The sequence below is a fragment of the Monodelphis domestica genome, chromosome 3 (genome assembly GCF_027887165.1).
Source record: "Monodelphis domestica isolate mMonDom1 chromosome 3, mMonDom1.pri, whole genome shotgun sequence".
NCBI classification, from domain to species: domain Eukaryota; kingdom Metazoa; phylum Chordata; class Mammalia; order Didelphimorphia; family Didelphidae; genus Monodelphis; species Monodelphis domestica.
Window position 1 is genome coordinate 61,619,526 of NC_077229.1, and position 23,428 is coordinate 61,642,953.

The 23,428-nt window shown below is 43.5% G+C and overlaps 1 protein-coding gene across 4 annotated transcripts in view; it reads right to left on the bottom strand.

The window, feature by feature from the left end:
- The window catches only part of INSR (insulin receptor), a 162,326-nt gene that overhangs the window by 112,050 nt on the left and 26,848 nt on the right, over window positions 1-23,428 (bottom strand). The window lies entirely within an intron of this gene.

The window sequence follows — 23,428 nt, forward strand, 5'->3', positions numbered from 1 at the left end:
TTATCCTCATGGGTTTTGGTAGAACCTCCATAGCTCAGTGGACAGTGCTGGACCTGGAGTGGGGAAGACCTGATCTCTAGTCTTTCCTCAGACACTTGTTCCCTGGGTGATCCTGGGCAAGTTGCTTCACTTTCTTTAAGAAATCCTTCAGTTTCCTCATTTATAAGAGGGTTGAGCTTGCTCTCCAAGGCCCCTTCAGCTCTAAATCTGTGAGCATGTGATCCTAAGACTATCTTATCTCGAGACACTGTGCTTGGCATCTTCATGTAGCAGAGTAGAAAGAATGCTTGGGTTTGGCATCAAGAATGCCTGAGTCTGCCTAAACAATCACCCTGGTGTAATTATCAATAATATGGAAATAGATCTTGATCAATGGCCTATGTAAAACCCAATGGAATTGCTCATCGGATAGGGGGGTGGGGAAGGGGAGGAGGGGAGGGAAAGAACATAAACATAAATCATGGAGCCATGGAAAAATATTCTAAATTAATTAATTAATTAAATAAAAATTGTCAGTTATTAAAAAAAAAAAAGCCTGGGTCTGAATCCTGGTTCTGCCTCTTGCTGCCTGTGTATTCTTCAGCAGTTCGTCTAACTGCTCCTGGACCTCAGTTTCCTCATGTGAAAAACACTGGACTCGATGGCCTCTAAAGTCCCTTCCAGATCAAATACTACGATCCTATGACTGGCAGTGCCAAACCCTGCTGTCCCGAAACAGATGAAAATATAAGGAAATGTTTGACAAAAGAAATAAAACTACAATGGGCCAGAGATAATGTTAACATGTGGTTTTCTAAGCCAAAAATGTACTGACGTTCAGGTTAGTGGCCCCTTTTCTATTTGAGTTGGGCACCACTGAGCAGGATCACATTTTCCTCAGCCAGCCAAAGCTGAGTGGTTCACCCTAAAGCCAGGCCTTCTACACATAACAACATGGCTATATGCTTAGAATCACTTCTCCTTTTTAAAACGGAAAAACTATGTACTTATTTCCTCCCTTTACTAAGGGTCAGAAGACTTCAAGCCATTAGCAGGTTCCAATGAGACAACCTCTGTCTTCCCAGCTAGAAGAGCATAGTAGATAGGATTCTGGGACTGGAGTCAGGAGATCTGACTTCAAATCTGGCCTCAGACACTTACTAGCTATGTGACCCTGGGGCAAGTCATTTAACCTTTGTCTGCCTCAGTTTCCTCAATTGTAAAATGGGGTAATGGTAACATATACCATAAAGGGTTACTATAGGGATCAACTGAGATATCTGTAAAGCATTTAGCACAGTGCCTGGCATAGAGCAATAAATGTTTTTCCTTTTCCCTTCCTACCCATCACAGCCATGCTGGGAAAACTCAAGCCATTTCATCTCAGAACTGGAAGGTATCTAGTCCAGCCTAATCCTAGACGAGAAGAATCTCGACTATAATATCCCAAATAACCATTTTTACCATCTTTGCTTGATGACTTTCAGTGAGGGGGCCCTCAATACTTCCTCTAGGCAGTTCCATTCACTTTTAGATCGTTCTAATTGTTAGGAGGACAGCTAAGGGGTACAATGGATAGAGCACTGGGCTTGGAATCAGAACAAGTTCAAATCTAGACTCAGATACTTATTAGCTGTGTGACCCTGGACAAGTCACGTAACCCTGTTTGCTTCAGTTTTCTCATCTGTCAAATGAACTGGATAAGGAAATGGCAAACCATTCTAGTATCTTTGCCACAAAAGCCCTAGATGGTGTCACAAAGAGTCAGACACAACTGAAAAATGACTAACCAACAAAATTAGTAGGAAGCTTTCCCATATATGAAGCCCCAAATCTGTCCCTCTATAACCTACTATTCTTGGTAGTGCCCTCCCAGAAACCCAGTAAAGCAAGGCTGATCCCTCTGTCACTTGATAGCACTTCAAATGCCTCATGGTACACATCCTCTGAGTCTTCTTTTTGTCAAGCTAAACAACCCCAGTTCCTTCGAACAACCTCCATGTGTCATCATGGCCAACTCATTCTCCATCAATCAACTATTTATTAAACACCTACTATGTGCCAGGCACTAGGCTAGGCAACTAGAAATACAAGTATGGAATGAAACAATCCCTATTCAAGCCAAGAGTTTACATTCTAATGAGGGGAGAAGACAACAAGGACAGGTAGAAAACATATGCAGCATAAATATGAAATCAGTGAATACAAATAGATACAAAGTCATATGGAGTATATAGACATCCTCTTCTATAGTATAGAGGTCACCCTCTAGCCCGCCTATATTTTCCATAAAGGCAGTTCCCAGAACAGAATAGAGTAACTCCAGATGTATGGCAGAACCCACCTCCCTCCTTCTGGACCCTGCCTCTCTCAAGGGTGCCCAGGAGACTGGGAGCTCTTTTGGCTGCCAGATTCTACTGTTGACTCATAGTCAGTTTGAAATCAACCCCTGCCTCACATAGACTGATATCAGGCTTTCTGGTTTATGGATTCTTATAGTAGTCCTGTCCCAAAAGATTTTGTCCTAAGATTTTTTTTTTAAACCTTTACCATCTGTCTTAAAATCAATACCACATATTGGTCCTAAAGCAGAAGAGCAATAAGGGCTAGGTAACTGGGATGAAGTGCGCTTCCTTCTAAAATTCTGAAAACTACTTTTTTTTTCCCCCTAGTGGAGGCAATACACTACAGTACAACTCCCAAGTCGGACGATCTGGGTTCAAATTCTGCCTCTCATGCATCCTCCCTATGGAATCTTGGACAAATGACTTAACAACCCTGGGCCTCAGTTTGCTCATCTCTAAAAGGTTTAACAAGATGGTCTATATGGTTCCTTCTGGCCCTAACTCTGTAATTCAATGATCATAATATAAGTTTAAGTTAAAGGACCCTGAAATCCCAGGGAGATCATGTATTACAATGGTAGCAAATTTCCAAAATAGCAGCCAAATCTTAAGTCTCCGTTTTTAAAACCTCACTGTGTAGAACAGGGAAATTATCAGCCTTTTCTGTGGCATGGAATCCTCAGAGTAATGTTTTAAGTGCAAAAAATAAAATGCACAGGAGTTCAAAGGAAACCAATTATATTGAAATAGCTATCAAAAAATTTTTTTTAAGATCAAGTTTACAAACACTCCCAGCCTCCTTACCTCACCCCATTAAAAACCCTTGGTGTAGAATGAAAGGAAAAACCAAAAATCCCTCCCAGCAGGGCTACCCTGACCTTGTTCTCTAACCATTGTGGCCTTCCACAGGTCTCCTTCCTAGGAAAGGAGTTCCTTCTCTTTTCCATGGCAGAAACCATCTCTGACACCTTATATGACTTGGGCCAAGTTTCTCCGAGCCTCCATTTACTCATCTGTAAAATGAAGAAGACTACATGCCACTAGGGTCCACTCTAGCTCTAAGTCTATGATCTTATAAGAAAGAGAGAGAAAGAACAAGGAGCAGCAGATGAAGAGGCCAAAGATAACAAAGATTATTTTTAAATTAAAAAAATTTATTATCATTCAAAACACACTTCCATATTGGTAAAAAAAAACAAGTAAAACTGTAACTACACTGATGGGAAAGATAGTATGCTCTGATTTGCATTTGACTCCATCAGCTTTCTCTGGAAGTGGATAGCATTCCCTGGCATAAGTCTTTCAGGATTGTGCAAAGACTATTTATTAAGGCCTCTTATACACTAGATGATCCCCTATGGAGATTATGAAAAAGCATGAACGTCTGGGCCTATCCTGATGGAGAAAACGAATCCACCAATGAACTCCCAGAGCTGTTAGTGCTTCCAAGACATCAAATCTTCCTTGGATCTCTTCTGAACAAGGGTGATGAGTATGCCAATTCTGACCAGGGCATGGATTTCATGCTAATGTCTTTAAAAAAAAAAAAACTCCTTACATTGTATCTTAGTAATAACTCTAAGACATAAAGGCAAGAGCTAGGCAACTGGGGTTAAGTGACTTGCCCAGGGTCACCCAGCCAGGAAGTGTCTGAACCCAGATTTAAAATCCTCCTGACTCCAGGCCTGGTACTCTCTCCACTATGCCACCTCGCTGCCCATCCTTCATTTTCAAAGAGAATCAATGATTCTCAATCAACTTGGGTATGAAGTGAATTTCAGTGAGGCAGAGTTGCATAAAGTCATCGGCTTCACTCTCTCTTCCAGAGTCATCCAAGTCCAGTGGGAGTGGGGAGGGAGGGAGGGAGGGAGGGAGGGAGGGAGGGAGGGAGGGAGAGAGAGAGAGAGAGAGAGAGAGAGAGAGAGAGAGAGAGAGAGAGAGAGAGAGAGAGAGGAGTGTGAGGGTACTAGGAAAGAATGTTGTATACAGTGTCAGAGGCAAACACTGTATCAAGTGATTTTACTTTCATTGTTCTACTTTATTACGAGGGAGGGTTCAATATTGGAGGGGATGATTGGGGGTTCTTTTTTCTCCCCCCTCAAAATTGTGATTTTTTAAAAATGAATTTTCTTTGAAAAGGCAGGTCTAAGAGCCCTGACTTACTCTGGAAAAGCTATGATATACCTGAAATGTTACCAAATCACCGTTGTGTAATCTCTTCTCCAAGGAGAAAGTGCCCAAATGGTGTTCTGACTTGAAAAACCCCATTAAGCATTGTAAACAACTATTACACATGTTACATGTTACTTGCACCAGTGGAGATCAGTGAACTGTATGGGGACTGGACGTTTAGAAACTTTCCACTGGGGAAGGTAACTTCAAGCTCTTGGAGGAAAGTAGGGAACAAATCTTGCTCTGTCTCAGGCCAATACGTCTGTGCAAGGATCCAACCAGCCAATGTGGGATAATGCAAAGAGCACTGCATTTAGAAGCAAGAAGGCCCAGGTTCAAATCCCCGCTCAGTCCCATGACACTCACACACATTTGAACCCTGGCCCCTTCCTGGGCCTCGGTTTACCCTGCTTATAAAATGACTTGGAAACCGTCAGGACTAGATGACTTCTAAGTCCAGTTATAAAACCTGAGAGTCTATGAAAACGTACTATTCTAGAGAAGAGATTATTCCATCCAGACCCATCCAAGTAGCAGGAGGCTCTCTGCCAACATCACAGAGCAATTTCTGAGAAATGGGCTCATTCTCAAATTAGTATGACTGTCTTCCGCCTCTTCCCAAACTGCCTAACTGAGGTTCAAAAATGGCAGTGTTTCCCCTTTGTGGGGAAGCCACTATTGAGATGGTTTCCCGATGCCCCAACTCTGAGCTAATCTAAGGGAACCTGGGTTTCCTGGGCAGTCATCATCCCCCGCCCTAGCGCCAACCCTGGCAGCTGATCCTGGAAGCTGGGGAGAGCTTCCCCCCAGTGATGGGAAGGGAAATGGAGGGAAAGGAAGGACAGCTATATCCTGAATTTAAATAAAGCATCAAAGTTCCTGAAGGAAAGAGAAGTATTCACAGAGAGAATCTGGTGAGAGGAAGCTCAGCCAGCCTGGGAAGGCCCCACATTGGTCATACCTTCTGGGATCTATGGAAGCCCAACCCAGGCACTGTAAGGGGAAGCACAGGATACAGAGCCAGGAGATCAAAAGTTTAGGGCTGGAGAGGACCCTAGAGATCAGGTAATCCCATTGCCTTATTTTACAAATGAGGAAACTGAGGCCCAGAGTGATAATAAAATGACTTACTCTTATCTTAGTTATACAAGTAATAGCTGGGATTTAAAACCCAGGTTTTCTGACTCCCAGCCCAGCACTCTTTATACTACTCCTTAGACTATGAGGATGATGATGATATTTTAAAAGTTTGCAAAATATTTTATATATAGTATCACATTTATATATAGCATTACTTAAACAATGCTGTGAGACAGGTGTTACTATTATTCCCAGTTTACATATGAGGAAACTGAGGCTGAGGGGGTTAAATGATTTGCTGGGAATTGTGCAGCTAGTGTCTGAGGCCAGTATCAGTTTCCACAACTGTAAAATGGGATGATAACAGTGCCTACTTCCCAGGCTTGCTTTAAGAATCAAATAAAATAATAACTGTGAGGTGCTTAGCGTAGTGCTTGGGAGTAGGCACTTTATAAATGGTAGCTATTATTATTGATAATTATTAAAGATGGCCTCAATAATGGACCTTCCTGACTGCAAGTCCTACATTCTATCCACTAGCCCCCAGCAATGACCCATAGCTTAGTCCCCTTCCCTAAAACAGACTTCCCTTCCTAGAAAAGCCTTATCTGTCTATCAGTAGTGCCCCAAAGCTTCAACTCCAATCTTTTCCCCACCCCATTCCAATCTCATAGAGTCACAGAGCCTCAGAACTGGGATCTCAATAGGCATGCAGTCCAAAACCAGCCTAGAGTATGAATTGCTGCTACAACATCCCTGCCAAGTGGCCATCAAACTTCTGTACTTGGATACCTTCAGTGATGGCAAACTCACTCTCTCATAGTGCAACCGAGACTACTTCAGAGCAACTCTAGTTGTAAAAATGGTTTTTCTTTAAAAATCTCACTGACAGTTGATTCTCTGCTCTGTAAAAGCCTTCCCAGCAAGCAGCTAGCCAGGAAGCATAGTGCAGAGCGCTGGTTCTGGAGTCAGGAAGACCCGAGTTCAAATCCACAAATGCTCTGTGATTCAGAGCAAGTTAGTTAACATCTGCCTCAGTTTCTTCAACTGTAAAACAGGGGTAATAATAGTACCTACCTCTCAAGACTGCTGTGAGAGTCAAATGCAATGACTGTAGAACCCTGGTAGGCACTATCTAAATGCTTATTCCCCCTCCCCCCCACCTCCCTGCCAGAGCACTCTCTCTACTCCGGCCACATTTTGTCCACAAAACACATCTTCCACTGGCATTCATTCCTCTTCTTCTATATCTCAGTGCCAATGATCTAAACCCTACTGATCCTTTTGGTGTGCTCTCTGGGGATGCCTTCCTCAATCACGGATCTCATCCTGTCCAAATGATCTTCCTCAAATGCCTCTTTTATCGGACTACTGCCCCCCTCACAAACCTCCACTGGCTACACACTTCTCGCCTGGCTTTCAAAATCACCTCGATGGAAGTGCTCTCTTCCTCACCTGGTCTAATACACTCTGCCTCTCTCAGGCACTTATCTCAGCATAGCCTGGACTCTATGTGCCTGCCTAAGTAGCTTCCATGGGGCAGTGACAGCCACACTGCAGAGAGAATCAGAAATGTGACCTGGAGTTCTGCCCTGACAATGCCTGCTTTATGACCCTCTTAGCGCCTCAACTGCAAAATAAGGAGACTAATGTATTTGCTTAACTCCTAGGGCTCTCGGTAAGAAACACTTTGCAAAGCTTCATAGAAATGCCTACTGTTGTTATTCATGCATTTTTTAAAAACCCTTGCCTTCTGCCTTAGAATCAATAGTGTGTGTAGGTTCCAAGGCAAAAAAGCAGTAAGAACTAGGCAATGGGGGTTAAGTGACTTTCCCAGGGTCACACAGCTAGGAAGTATCTGAGATCAAATTTGAACCCAGGACCTCCCATTGAGTCACCCAGCTGCCCCCATATTCATGCATTTTGTAAACTTTAAAGCTGAGGGGTGGGGGGGAAATCTCTATTTCCATAGTCCATACCTTTCCATGGTCCTGAAAAGCTTTTCTATCCAAATACCTCCACTAGAGCTTCCCCACAACACCATCAGGCCAAGGATGATCACCCCCATTTTACAAAGGCCTGGAGATGCTATTGATTTCATATGGTAATAATGACAAATGAGTCAATCTATCAAGGGCACATGATTTTGTCAATGGGATTACCCTTTACGTGGGAGCTCTCAATCCACTGATAATTTAGTCTCTGGGAGTCACCAAAGACTCAGGTGACTGGTCCAAAGTCACCCAGCCTGGATCAGAGGTGGTTTTGAGCCCCAGGCTTCCCTGAATCTATATCAAGCAGTCAATTGATGTTGCCTCAGGCATGATAGCTGACCTTTAGATGGGACCTGGAGACTTACAAAGTCATATTAAATGGAAGCAAAGCCAGTCTCTTCCCCTATAAAATGAGAGCTCTAGACTTGGAGTCTGAAGGGTCCTCAGAGGCCAACTGGCCCAACTCTCTTATTTTACAAAGGGGGAAACTGAGTCCCCAGAGCAAAGTAATGCATCTATCTAGGTCTCTCATCCAAACCTGAGATATTTTCCTACTATACTCTTTAAAGAGCACAGGAAGTTTTTGCTTCCCATTGCTAGTACCTTCCTTCAGAGAATGACTTTCCTACAGAGATTAACTTGTTTCTATCTCAAATGAGGAGCAGTGAGGTGTTCACAGTTCACATAGTTCTGGGCCTAGAGACAAAAGACCCATCTTCCTGAGTTCAAATCTGGCCTCAGACACTTACTAGCTGAGTGACCCTGGGCAAGTCACTTAACCATATTAACCTCAATTTGCTCATCTGTCAAATGAGCTGGAGAAAGAAATGGCCAACCACTCTAGTATCTCTGCCAAGAAAACCAAAAATGGGGTCATGAAGAAGAAAACAGGACTGAAATGACTAAACAACAACCTTGAACATAGGATTGGGGAGGGGGGTACATAACATGATCTGCCCCATGAGGAGTTCCTTGGGGGGAAGGACCGTGTTTTCATCTTAGCCTTGTATATGTAGGCATTTAATAAATGCTTGTTGACTGAGATGTTGCAGGAATTATTTTCCTTACTTTATAGAGAAAGAAAGTAGGGCTATCTAGATGGAAGGGATTTTAGTATCAGATCCTAAATGGAGAGCTATAAGGAAGGTCAGAGGATATCTTGTTCCACCCCTTTACTTTGCAGATTTTAGCCCAGAAGTTCTTGACTTTTTTTGTCTTAGACCCCTGTGACTCATGATTTCAAAATAATTAAGGGAAAAGTTAAAATAAAGATGAAAAAAAATTTCCCCTGAAACCTCTATGGGCCAACCTCATCCCTTTTTCAAGGAAGAAACTGAGGCCCACAGAAGGAGTGTCAAGTCCAAGATCACGGAGCTTAAATAAGCAGCAAAGCTGGTCCTCAAATCCAGGTTTCCAGATTCCTGGTTCAGGGTTCCACCGATCACATCGTGATGCTGAATATTTCCAATATTTAGGCTCTCTCATGCCCAAAGTCTTCGTATCCCTGACATACCCCCCCAAATCCACCCCAAGCCTACTCACCAGCTCATTCACCAGTCTCTAGTGGGAGCTGCCACACAAAAAGAGGAGATAATTAGGAAATTCGGTCAATAACCTTTTGACCAGCTATTGTTTGGAACTGAGAAGGGCTTGGTACAATTTCCTCCAGGACACAATGAGTTCCTCTACAAACTTCATAATGTAGCTGAGAGCTCCCCAAACAATTACACTAATAATAGACTCCACTTACCAAGTGCTTTTCCTCCCAGAAGCTTGGGGGGGGGGGTAAAGGGGAGGCGTGGAAACAAGTCTTTTACAATGGCCATTCTTACATTATAAACTGCGCTTTGAAGAGTATATTTACAAAACTACCCCTTGCCAAAATCCGCTCTTTCCAGAGGAAACATTAAAGTGGCTGCCAGCTGCTCAGACCTCCAGCAAAAGGGACCAGTTCTCAAGGTAATCAGCTGGCCCAGGGGATGGAAAGCAAGGATGGGAGTTTGTCATCTTGGTCTTCAAACAAAGAGAGCCACCTGATGAGGGCCTTTAATAAAAGGATGCCCACTGAGACCAGGATAAAAGGGAAGGGAGCAGTTATTTATATTGAGAAGGCTTAGGAGATGGGAAGGGAGTGAAAAAAGCCTGGGCCCTGGAGTCCCAAGGCCTGGGGTTTAGTCCTGGGCCTGCTACTAAAAAAAGGAGCTGCATGACCTTTGGCAAATCCCTTCCCCTCTCTGGGCCTCAGTTTTTCCATATGTTACAATAAAGGGATTGGTTTAGATTATCTTCCCTCTTTAACTTTTAGGGTTTCGAATTTCCTCCCAGCTCTGACATTCCATGTTCTAAGGGCCCTCCCAGCCCTCAGAGTCTGAATTCTCAGCCCCCTTCCAAGCCCTTCCATGTTTTAAAGGTCCTTCTAGCCTAAACTTTCTGTGACCTACATTCTCTGATCTTCTACAAATCTCTCATCTCTTCTTAACTCAATACCTAGAACCATGTTTTGCACCTGTTGCTGAATAAAAGAGAAACTTCACAGGGGGAGCTGGTGGTGGTTTTCAGGGAGAAAAAAAAATCAATGGTTTTTTTCAAGTATGGATTCTTAAAAAAAAAAAAAACATTTTATCTTCCGCCTTAGAATCAATGCTATGTATTGGTTCCAAGGCAGAAGAGAGGTAAGGGCTAGGTAATGGGGCCTGCCCAGGGTCACACAGCAGGGAAATTATCTGAGGCCACATATGAACCCAGGATCTTTCATCTCTAGGCCTGGAGGTCTAGCCACTGTACCACCTGGCTGCCCCAAAGTATAGACTCTTTTTGGGGGGGGAGGGGGCAGCAGTTCTGTTAATTCTTGTTTAGACAGGGTGCCCCACAATTTTGGTGTCAATAATCAAAATTAAAATGGTGCTAAGACTTGAGGAATATCTTGCATTGGGTTTGCTTTAATTTTTCTACCTTTTAGAACAATTAAATCATAAACAATTTGTAAATTAAATTGTAAAACAATTGTTTAAATAAGTAGTAAAACTGCTATACTTGGGGGGCCTACAATCACTGGGTGGCACGAGGAAGACCAAGTTGGGAGATGGAAAGGAAAGGCAAATGGAACCCTGTACTGCTGGATGGATAACCTGCAGGGGACCCTGAGCTGGGTTCACCAGGAATGGGAGACAATCATGCTTTACATCTAAGATCTTCCATATAAAAGGTCTTCAAACACGGGCTTTTCAGGTATGTTGTATACAGGGGATTTTTGTTCAGATACTAGCTGAGCTAGGTGAACTCTTTGGGCTCTGAGATTCTGTGACATGGGCTAATGGGCTAATCCTGTGGCTGCAAGACAGAAAAACAACCTCACAGGGTGGGAAGCACATACCCTTGATACAGTGGGGCCAAGGCTAGAGAAATAGGCATAGTAAAGATTAAAAGCAACCAGTGCTGGGAATCAGAGAGAGAAGGATAAGGGCTATCTTCCCATAAAAACTAGCATGCTGTTGCATTCATAACTTTAACAAGGAATCTTTGTGCCTGGGGCAAGCAGCATGAAGGCAAGAAACAAGGCACCAACACACTACAGACACTGGGAAATGAGTACAAGGCGAATACAGCTGTCAGCGCTGTCCCATGAGCACAGAGAAAGCTCAGCTTAGGAGCATCTTATCTTGTGATCCAAGTACTAACAATTTCTGTTGTCTTTCCAGTGCTAAGAACTTCAAAATATCCTTGAAACTGGGCACAGGGGCTGCTAGGTGGTTTGATGGATTAAGAGCCAGACTTAAAGACGGGAGGGTCCTGGATTCAAATCTAGTCTCAGATACTTCCTAGCTGTGTAGACCCTGGGCAAGTCACTTACCCTCCACAGCCTTGTTCTTATTGCTCTTCTGCCTTGGAACCAATACACAATATTTATTCTAAGATGAAAAGGTAAGAATTAAAATTAAAAAAAAAAAAGAAATTGGGTATTGAGAGGAAAAGCCCTTGTTTATCCCACCCTACCTACTTAAGAGTCTGGTTCTATTCATTCAACAGATATTTGACACCCATATGGGATTTCCCTGCTGGGGTAGATGAAGGCAGAAGGAAGACATATGATATAAGCAAAAGAGCCCCAAACTATAGGGAACCTGGATTAGAGTCCCTGCTTGTAACTGTGACCCTAATCGTGGCTTTTGTCCTCTCTAAAATGAATGAAATCCCATCCATGGCAATGTTCCGTGGTTCAGCAGATGAAAAAAGCTCTATCTTCAAAGAACCCAGGGTAAAGACTAGGCCCACAGGGCTAACTCCAACTCTTTCTACAATGAGAACTGGCTTACCACCTGGTAATGACCACCTTAGGTAGGTGGCATGTCTAGCCTTCATAAAGTAGGGGCCACAGCTCTCTTCACCCTACCTCCCCAGGAGGATACCAACAGAGGGATGGGAAAACCTTCCAGCCTGGTCAGACTAAAGAATGAAAGCTGTGTTCTCTTCTGAGTGCCACATTCTAAGAAGGATGATGATAAGCTGGAAAGCATCCAAGGAAGATCAAACAACATGGTGGAGGGCCTCAAGATCATGCCTTCTAAGTACAATTTGAAGGAGATGAAGAAGTTTATTTTTTCCCCAATGCTTAGCATCGTGCCTGGTACACAGTAGGTAATTAATAAATGCTTATTTAACACTGGAGGGAAGAAGAGCTGGTTAAGGCATTGGGAATGGGTAGGAAGAGTCCAATAGTTATCTTCAAGCATCTAAAGGGCTGGAAAAGAGAAATTAGACTAATTCTACTTTGCCTTAATGGGCAGAATTAGAAGAAATTAATAAGTGGCAGTGGGCCAGATTTCAGCCAAATATATGGAAAAATTTATTAATAATTAGAGCTGTCCAACAGCAGAATGGGCTGCCTTTCTTGGGAGCAAGTGTGCTGCCCTCAATGGAAGTCCATAAGCAAAGTTTAGATCTCCACTTATCAGATATGTTGTGGAAAAGAATCTTGCCCTCATACTAGCTGGTCCTCGTGGTCCCATGGGCCCTTCATTCCATTTGTGAGATTCTATGACTTGTCCAAGGTCATCCTGAGAGTCACCACAAAACTGGGGCTCTGACCCAGGTCTCCTGAACCCTGCCCCATGTTTCCTCCCAGATATCCAGAAGCATCTGTCAGCCTCTGAACGGGAGCTGGAAATGCAGCCAGCAAGCCTATGCCAGGGCTCGTGCAGCAGGTCAAACCGCCCATCAAGTTCAGTCCTGGCACGGCCTGTGCTGCCAAGTCCCTGGTACAAACCCACAAGCAAATGACAGGGTGTGGGGGGAGGTAGTGAAAACTCGATTGAAAAAACCTTCAAGCCTCCTTGGGAGCTGAGCCCAAGAGAGCTAGAGAGACTGAAAAGACTCAGGGCCAGAAGTTCAGGTCCCTCTCACCATGCCACACAGGCCAGGGAGACCCTCCACGTGCACACTGCAAGTCTGCCCTTCTCTGATTCCTTGGGAATTTTCTTTTATGGGACTGAGAAAGTGTCCTGGACTGAGGAGACAGACTTGGGGGCTTCTAGCTGAACTCTGTGGCCAACCTTGGGTCAATCTTGTTATCTCACTGGACCTCAGTTTAGCAATCAGCAAGCTGGAAGGGTTTGGAGTAGATGGTCCTTAGGTTTCTTTCCTGCTCTGGAATTCTATGATTCTATGCTACTGGGTGACCAACACTGGATGGTTCCCTCCCTTCTCACTGTGGAGCAGTTTCCCCATCATAGAAGAAAAATACTGGGTGAAGGCTAGGATTCCCTCAGTTTCTAAATTTTGAGGTAGGATGCCCACCACTCTGCACCTTACTCAGGAGTCCCCCACTTTGCCTGGGATGGGACAAGGCCAAGGGGGAGAGTCTCCTCTAGAAAAATCTTGAGTTCAAGTTCAATTTGGAATGGCATAAAAAGAGAAATCTTTCCCCCAAGAAGCAGGAACCACAGCTACACCATGTTCCATGGCTTCCAGTCATACATGTCCCTTTGTGAAGGAAAGGCAATCTCCCTTCCATACTGGGCTATGGCACTTTGAATGGGGGCAAGAGTCTGATTCCTCAAGATCTCCCAGCTCACAGTTAACTAACAGCCAGTTTACACTGATCTACATGAAACCCCTGAAGTGCCATGCCATCATTGTCATCATCAAAGTTAGCATTTACACAGAACTTTAAGGTTAGCAAAGTGCTTTACAAATATGTTCCCTTTTACTCTCACAGCAACCCTATGAGGTAGGTGCTATCATTATGCTCATTTTATAGAGGAAGAAACTAAGGCTAAGAGAGGTGAAGAGACATCTTCAGGGGAGAGCTAAGTGGTTTGGTGGATAGAGTGACAGATCTAGAGATGGGGAGCACTTGGGTTCAAATTTGACCTCAGAAACACTTCCTAGTTGTGTGACCCTGGGCAAGTCACCTAACCCCAACTGCCTAGCCCTTACCTTGAAACCAATACTTAGTATCAATTCTAAGATGAAAGGGGAGAGAGAGAGAGAGACAGAGAGACAGACAGAGAGAAAGAGAGAGAGAGAGAGAGAGAGAGAGAGAGAGAGAGAGAGAGAGAGAGAGAGAGAGAGAGAGAGAGAGAGAGAGAGAGAGAGAGAGCGCGCACTCAGGTCTGACTCCAGATCTTGCTGCTTTGTCAAGGAAGAGGTACTAAAATTAGAGTCAAGGGATCTGGATATGAAGCCTAGCATGGGCATGTCACTTATTCCCTCTCAGTTTTATCATCTATAAAATGGGGGAAATCTAACCTGCTCTGCATTATGGAGATGTTGAGTCGGTTCAGTTGTGTCCTACTCTTCATGACCTCATTTGGAGTTTTCGTGGCAAAGATATTGGAGTGGTTTGCCATTTTTTTCTCCAGCTCATTTGACAAGATGAGCAAACTAAGGCAAACAGGGTGAAGTGACTTTCCCAAGTCACACTAGTAAGTGTCTGAGGCCAGATTTGAACTCACATAAATGAGTCTTCCTAATTCCAAGCCCAATACTCTGTCCACTGGGCCACCAAACTGCCCTGCTTTATGTGGACAATTATAGGCAAACTGCTTTGTAAACCTTGAAGCAAAGAAGCAATGTGAGGTATTCATTACCATTTCTTATTCATAATGAAGTTCTTATTGGGGATAATCTTGGGCCTGCCATTTTCTAAGTGGTCAAGGAAAAAAAGACCCAGTCCTCCAGACAAATGTCAGCACATTTGTTTCTTAAATGTCACCTTGTACAAGAGGCCTTTCCTGTGTCCTTATGTGCTAGGGCCTGCTCCCATTCCCCTCAAATTATCTTGTATTTGCTTTGCATCTATTTGGTCTAGTTTCCATTCCAATAAACAGAAGCTCTTTAAAGGTAGGGCTGGCTTCATTTCTTTGCATCATCAGAGATTAATACAATGCCTGGCACACAAAAGTATTCATTAGTACTTGTTGATTATCGGATGGATATGAATAAACTAGAAAATCCAGCCCTTCCTATTCACCACCACCACCTTCTCTCCATCCTTGAACAGAGGTCAAGCAAGGCCTTAGAAAACAGGTGATGGAGTTTACAGGAAGATGGGAGAACTCCCTAAAGGGTGAGTTACCAACATCCAGGGAAACCTGGGGCTTTCCATATGGAAGTACTGGCCAACTCCCTCACTGTTTACCCAAAAGTGCAACTGAAGATCCCACTGGGTCATGGCAACTGTGAGTCACAGACTAGGCGAATGTCCACAGCATGCTGGGTATGGGACAGATACCCCAGTGTCGCTTTTCCCACGGGTGGCCCCAGAGGACCTTGTAACTTTTGAAGTCATGAAGGCTGTTCTTGAGATTGGAAATTTCTGGATCCTTCCAAACTGACAAGTCCCTTTAGTGTGAGTTGAAAAGACTAAGGGTGATGTTCCCAGTTTATATAATTAAGTAGTATAAAGAAAAAAGAGCACAAGTATGGAAATCAGAAGATGGGAGTTCAAATCCCAACTCTGCTTCTTACCTGTATAACCTTAGGCAAGCTCCTTCCCCTTTCTCTTACTTTCCCCATTTCTAAAAATGTGGAAGTGGAACCAGATAACCTCTGAGGTCTTTCAAGCACTAAACTCCAAGACAGTATCATTTTTCTCTGTCACATGTTGATGGAAACACTCAAGAATTCCCAATCTCTCTTTGTAATGATAAGGAAGGATTAGACTTATTCTGTGAGGTCCCAGAGGGCAGAACCAGGAGCAAGAGATGCAGAGAGACCAATTTAGATTCAAAGTAAAGAAAATTTCTTGATTGGAGCTGTCCAAAAGGAGAAATGGACTACTTTGGGAAGCAGAGGTCTCCCCTTCATCACAGGTCTTCAAGCAAAGGTTATATGATGGCAAGGATTCTTTGCAGGTAGGAATTGACTACATGGCTGAGGCTCCTTCTAGCTTTCTAAAATTTTTGATTCTGTGATCACCCACGTTCCTTTACTCACATAAAACCTCATAGAATTATGGGAGTTGAGAGCTAGAGGAAGTCTTAGAAGCAATCTAGGTCAAGTCTTATTTTCAAAAATGTTTTTTAATATCTTTTGTTTTCAAATCATCTTCATTTCTAAGTATGTCCCTCTCCTTCCCTAAAAATCCATCCATTGTAATGAAGAATTTTTTAAAAATAAAAGAAAAAAGCAGTTCAGAAAAATGAACCAATGCCTCATCTAAGGTTGATGGAATGTTGCATACCCATCATCCCCCACCAGACAAAGAAAGACAAGAGGGGTGATTTATCCCTTCTTCTTCAGGACTGAGGTTGATCATTAATATTACAATGCATACCATTTCTTTTGTTTTTCCCATTTACATTGCTGTATTTATTGCTTATGTTGTTTTCCTTCCTTTGCTTCCTTCGCTCCCCATCAATTCATGGAGATCTTCCCATGTTCCTCTGTATTCATCTTGATCATCATTTCTTTAAACACAATCATTTTCCATCCCATTCACTTGGCCCCAAGACACAGGAAAAGGTCTCTCCTCTCACTGCTCTCCTGAAGTAGAAGACTATTGGTGTAGAACACTACATATGTCAAACTTTCCATGTGTTGGCAAGTTTTACTGCACTTTTCCCTCTTCTTTTTTTTTTTTGTTCTAAGGACTAGCCCTTTGGGAAGAAGGAGGAGATATGAGATATGGTTGATTATGCAAATAACATAAAAAAACAAAAACATGTCAATAAAACCTCATTTCTTAAAAAAGGATGAATTTGGGGGCAGCGAGGTGGCTCAGTAGATAGAGCACCAGGCCTGCAGTCAGGAGGACTTGGTTTCAAATTTAGCCTCAAACACTTCCTAGCTGTGTGATCCTGGGCAAGTCACCTAACCCCAATTGCCTAGCCCTTACCATTCTTCTGCCTTGGAACTGATACTAAATATCAATTCTAGGACAGAAGGTAAGGGTCTAATAAAAAAAAAAAGATTTATTTTTTCCCCTGAGTTCTGAAGACACCTAGTTGTAAGTTTTGAAGGCATCTTCCTTCTTAATGTATGGTTGTTTTCTTGAAGGATTCAGAGCAGGCCTTCTTAACATCAGCTCCACAAATTTGTTTTTTAATATTTTCGTGCTGTTGACTTCAATATAAAGTTTCCTTTATAATAATTCTGAGTTTTATTTTAATGCACTTAACAACATGATTCTGGGAGGGGGTCAACAGGCTTCACCAGGTACCCTCTCAGCCAAGGCCCAAGTCCGAAAGGAGAAAAGGAGGAAAATGGGTCTTTTCCTCCAGAAACAGGAAAGCTTGGGGTACTTATGCCAGGTTGGTAGAGAAAGAACTAACGGGCAAAATACACCAGCTCTGCAGTGCAGATATGACAACTGGGCCACACCAAGGGCAAAGGTGGGGAGGCTGGAAGAAGACAGACAAACAAACAGCCCCTCGTAATTACACCTGCAAACTTACTTTCTCAATAAGCCTCAGCCTTCAGTAAGTAGCTCACAATGTTAATTTACTTTGCGAACCCTTCATAAACAGTACAAAGGTAAATGGTAGCCCAGCCCAGCCCAGCCCAGCCGAGACCCAAATGGTCACAAATTCCACAGGGCTGGGGCCAAGTTAATTCTGCAGCACCATACAATAGGGTGCTAGGTCAGGAAGAAAATCAAAACAGGAGTCCAGAGTCCACTTGCTGAGAAACTAAAGCCATTTCCTCAAAATAAAAACAGTCGTCATTCTGCGTTATTAAACCCCTTCTGAGTAATCATATCTCTGGTGAAGAAGAAGCGCCAACATGCCCATGAGGACATAGCCCTGAGAGCTGGCCAAAAAGCTGGCCTCCCTGGGCAGTCAGATCTTGGCTCTGCCAGGCAAAGGAGTGAGAGCCATTCATTCATTTAGTCATTGAAAAGGCATTTATTTAGTACCTACTATATACCCCACTTAGTACTGGGGTCAGAAAGACAAAAACAGAACTGTTCCTGCCGCCAAGGAGTTTACACTCTCTGGGAGGGACTCAACATGTATGCAGATAAGGGAAATTCAAAAAAATATATGAAATCAATACAAAGTAATGGAAAGGGGATGGAGAGATCAGGATGTAGTTCCAGCAGGAGCTGAGCCCAAAGGAAGCTAAAAAATTTAAGATGCAAAGATAAAGAGGGAGAGCATTCTAGGCTATTCCCACTCTGATGTCCATTCTTGGACCCTCAAACGACTGACCTCATTTCTGGATAACCTGATAGTGGGTCCACCTTCCCTATCTTGTTGCTAAACACTCTGACTTCCTGGTGAACTTTATTTTTAAAAAGGATGTATAATCACAAGGAAAAAAATAACCTACTAATTTTTCCCCAAAATAGGCATTAATTACCTAATAAAAACAATACTAGGATGTAGCTAGGTGGCTCAGTGGATTGAGAGCCAGGCCTAGAGAAAGGAGGGAGGTCCTTGGTTCAAATTTGGCCTCGGACACTTCCTAGTTATGTGACCCTGGGCAAGTCACTTTACCACCATTGCCTAGCCCTGACCTCTCTTCTGCTTTGAAACCATTACACGGTATTGATTCTGAGATGGAGGGTAAGGTTTTTAAAAAATAGTAACTGCTGATACTTTTCTATCACTTTAAAGTTAGACACTCACAGCTCTACAGGTAGGTGATATGATTAGACCCATTTTACATATGAGGAAGCTGAGGTTCAAGTTATCTATCAGCAATGGGATTTGAACTCAGGTCTTTCTCAGTCCAGATCCAGCAAGCTATCTACTGTGTCACCTAGCTGCTTCTCTAATTTGAGAGCATAGAGGTTAAACCAAATCTTCAAATGTAAAGGAATTCTAATAAGCGGACTCACTGGCTTACTGGCTTTTTTCCTGCTTACTGAGCCAATCAACCTTGTTTCTCAAAGGATCAACTCACACCACATGATATGAGTGTCATCTTGGGCTGTGAGCTGCTGCTATGTGACTCCCTCTCTTCCAATGTCCTATCAGAATTCCACTTGTCTTTCCCAGAATCCCTTTTCTCTTACCCAGAGTCCTCTGCTTGCTCTAGTTCAGTTCAGCCTTCCAAGCCCATGGGTTCATCCCATTCCACCCTTCACATCTATGCCACACCCCCAGCCCAATTGGGAAGCCACCATGACCCTAGCCTGGCCCCAGCTGCTCGGTACACACCCACCCACATAATCACCAACTATACTTAACCTATGTATCACCCAGAGGTCAAGATACTCTCTCATCATCAATCTCCCTTTGAAGCTCATGCTCCATTGGGACAAACTTAGAAAGTCTCCTTCTTCTTGCCCCAGCATCATTCCTCTTTGCACAGAGCCTACCATGGAATCTTAGAGTGGGGAAAAGATCTCAGACGTAATTCCACTCAACTTGAGCCTGACCAAGAGTTCGTTCTAGGATATTCCCCACCCTGCCAAAAAGATCATCTGCTCTCTGCTTAAACACCTGCAGTGATGGGGAATTCATTATCGAGTTAGGCAACCCATTCTACTTTTTAACAGCTCCAGTTGTTAAAAAGTTCCTCCTTACATCAAGCTGCTTCCTGGATCCTCCACATCCAAATGCAAACTTTCCCACCTCAATTTTCTCCGTACTATATTTATTTGTATACCTGATACTCCCTTCCCTCTGTAGAGTGTAAGTTCCTGGAGGACAGGGTCTATATCCCTTTTGTCTTGGCCTCCCTGAGGTCTTTCACAGTGACTGGCACATAATAGGCACCTAAACGCTGGTCTCTGGCCATTCAGTGTGCTTTTATCAGGTGTCAACAATGACAACAATAACAAAAGGAACAAAGCCTGCCTTCAAGGAGCTTATATTCCAGATGTGGGGCTAGTGGATCTGCCTGTTGTAGAGCAAATGTTTTCTAAACTTTAAAATCCTACCCAAAAGGGATTGGGTGGAATGGGTGGTCCTCAGGACCCACTTCAACTGATTTTGAGGTAAGAGTTCAGGGACATCTATTGAGTCTTTCAAAACCTCAACTGGAAGGTTAACAAAGCACCCGAGGGCCAGGAGATATAGGTTAAAAGACTCACCAAGCAGGCTCAGGATGGAAAGAACAGTTGTCTCCCACCATCTGTTTCCAGAAAAGTCAGAGCCCCAATACTCCCCCACCCACCCAGAGCAAACAAACACACACACACACACACACACACAAAGGGCACCAACAACAACAACTTTTGAATAAATTAAAAAGAACCAAACTTCCAACACAGCTTGGGGTGCCTAGGCAGGTGTTGGAGGAGCACTCGTGAGTGTGTGTGCCTGTTTTCTTCCGTAACAACCCCAAACATAGACTCTAATCTGGGAGAAAAACAGACCACATTCTCAGGAGCCAAAATTAGATAAGCGGACACACAAAATGTCAGGGGTGTTTTTTTCAAGCTCTAGGCTAATTATCATCAATCCCCAGATCAGAAGAACTAAAAAGGAAGAGATGATTTTTAAAAAATGATCAAGAGGAACAGCAAGAGAAGGGGATAAAAGGATGGGACTTAGAATAATGGAGATCTGGATTCAAATTCTATCTCTGATTACATACTGGCTGTATGATCCTGGGCAAGTCACTTGATCCCAAGGAATGAACTGCAAGTCTCAATTAGTAAAGGGTTTCAGTAAAAAGCTTCCAACCTGAGTTTTCTTCACTGATAAACTCTCAGATCCAGACAAAAATAAAACAAAACAAAAAATAAACATATCCTTAGTTATGACATGAGACGAAGAATCCGAAACAGTTAACACGTCCCATTAGACTTCAAAAGCAGGGATTGTCTTTTGCCTTTCTTCATATCCCCAGCACTTGGGCCAGTGCCTAGCTTGCAGTAGTTACTTAATAATTGTTTGTTGACTGACTGAGTCAATGACAAACAAAAACTTGGTGAGAAACGGATTCCAAGGCAAGGCCAAGGTGCTGTCATTTCCTTCTCCCTGTGACCAGCCAGAAGGGTCCTCCCCAAAGACTTCTGGGGCTGACAATGGGGCACCAGATGGCTAGGCTAGGGCCAGGCATCCCCATAGTCATCCTCTGGCCACCCAGCCACATATGAGGCTCAGTCTTGCCAATCTTCAATAAGTTGTAAAAGAACCATCATCAGAAAGCCCAACTTTCCCTTTGAATCCAGCCCAAGAAGCCTTTATGAAGCTTAAGCTAAGTGAGACACTGTCCTAGGTGCTGGGGAGGCTACACCAAAAACTAAAAGGACAGAGTTTGCAGCCCTCCAAAGAGACTGCATTCTGCTGGGAGAAGCCCAGGGTGTAGACTAAGGATATGTAGGATAATATGGGCAGAAGAGAGGAAAAGGAGAGAGCTCAGAAAAGAGAGCCCAAAGAGGATGTTGAAAATGGTTATTGCATGTAATTGAGAAAGAAAACAAATTTAATTAAAAAAGAAAAAGCACAAAAAAGCCAAGTCTTAAAGGAACCAGTGAAGGAGTGCAATGAAGGCATTCCAGGCAATGGAAGTGAGAGCTATGCAAAGGCAGGGAGGTGGGGGATAGAATGCTGAGCTCAGGGGAACACAGTCTGGCTCAAGTGTAGAATTCATAAAAGGGAATGATGTAAAATAGGCCTGGAAAAGTCAGTGGGAGCCAAATTGTGAAGGGCTTCCAAGGCCAAGCTAAGGAGTTACGTTTGAGGTTTTTTTAGAAGCAACAGGGAGCTACTAAAAGTTCTTTTTAAGTTATAATAATAATAGTGTTTTCTAAAGGGTAAACAGTGAATCTGCAGACTCCCCTCGCCCATTCCCATCCCATTGAATTCTCAGTTTGGGGACTTTCTTTTTAATGTCAAATTTGTACCAATTACCATCCCATCAGCAGGAAAAATCTTTTTAAAAACCCTTGTCAGAGGCAGGTAGGTGGCTCTGCAGATTAAGAGCCAAGCCTAGAGACCAAAGGTCTTAGGTACAAATCTGGCCTCACACACTTCTTAGTTGTGTGACCCTGGGCAAGTCACTTCACCCTCATGGCCTAGCCCTTACTGCTCCTCTGCCTTGGAACCAATACAAAGGATTGATTCTAAGATGGAAGGTAAGGGGTTAAAAAAAGAAAAGAAAATCCTTGTTAAAGGACTAGATCCATTGTAAGCCACCAGGGCTCACAATTAGTTCTAAAGCAGTCAGTATGTAGTGCCAGGGGTACTGTCCACCTTCTACAAACCCCTTCTTTTTTTATTTTAATTTTTTTTTAAACCCTTACCTTCCATCTTGAAATCAATACTATGTATTGGTTCCAAGGCAGAAGAGTGGTAAGGACTAGGCAATGGAGGTTAAGTGACTTGCCTAGGGTCACACAGCTGGGAAGTGTCTGAGGCCAGATTTGAACCCAGGACCTCCTGTCTCTAAGCCTGGCTCTCAAGCCACTGAGCTACCCAGCTGCCCCCCACAAACACCTTCTTGACTTGCTTGGGATCCCAAAATCATGAGGTGGGAAGGACCTTACAGGCCTCTTCATCCAACCCCTGAAGCTCCCCTATTTTAAGAAGAGGAAGAAAAGCCAAGTCTTACAGAAGGCCCAGAGGCACCAAGGGCCAGAAGTGGAGCCAGAATCCTGGTCTCCTTATTCCCTGCCCAGGGCTCTCTCCATTGTCCTCATACCACTCCTTTAAATAGGAACAAAATTTTCTGCCCCTGGAGACAAGTGCCAGAAGAATCCACAACACAACCTGTTTCCTTCAGCTCCCCTAGAGAGCAGGTGGTGCCTCCCACACCTTTGTATCCAATAAATATTTGCATCCGCATCAATAAATATTTGCTGAAGGGTTGTGTGAGCCCATTTGATGCTTCCATCTGACTAGCCTCCTGGCCTCTGGCTTCTGCCCTCTCTAATCTAGCCTCTAAAACCACTGTCAAAAAACAATCTTCAGGGGTAGACAGGGGGCACAGTGAATAGAGTTGGGAGGACCTGGTATCCAATCTGACCTCAGACATTTTCTAGCTGTGTGACCCTGGGCAAGTCACTTAGCCCCCATTGCCTAGTGCTTACACTTCTCCTAGAGTTACTATAAAACAGAAAGTAGGGGTTTAATAACAAAATAATAATCTCCCCCATGTACAAATCTGTCCCACTGAAATACCTTCAGTAGCTCCCAGTTTCCCTGAGAAAAAAACATTTTCATCCCAACACCTAATGTCCTCCAAAATCTGCCTTCTACCTCTCTTTCCCCTGCCTAATTCTATATTAAGAAATTCCAGCTGGACTAAACTTGACAGTTTCCTGATCTCTGTCTAGATTACTGGATTAACTCTCTAATTGCCCTGTGACTATCTAATCACAATCTTGCTTGCCCTTCAAGGTTCTTCAATGAAAGAACCTCAACTGAAGAATACCAGCTTTTCCTTCTTCCTTCTTTCTTCTTTCTCCTGAAACTGCCCTAGAACATGCTAGGTCCTTCACTAACACCCTCTACCCAG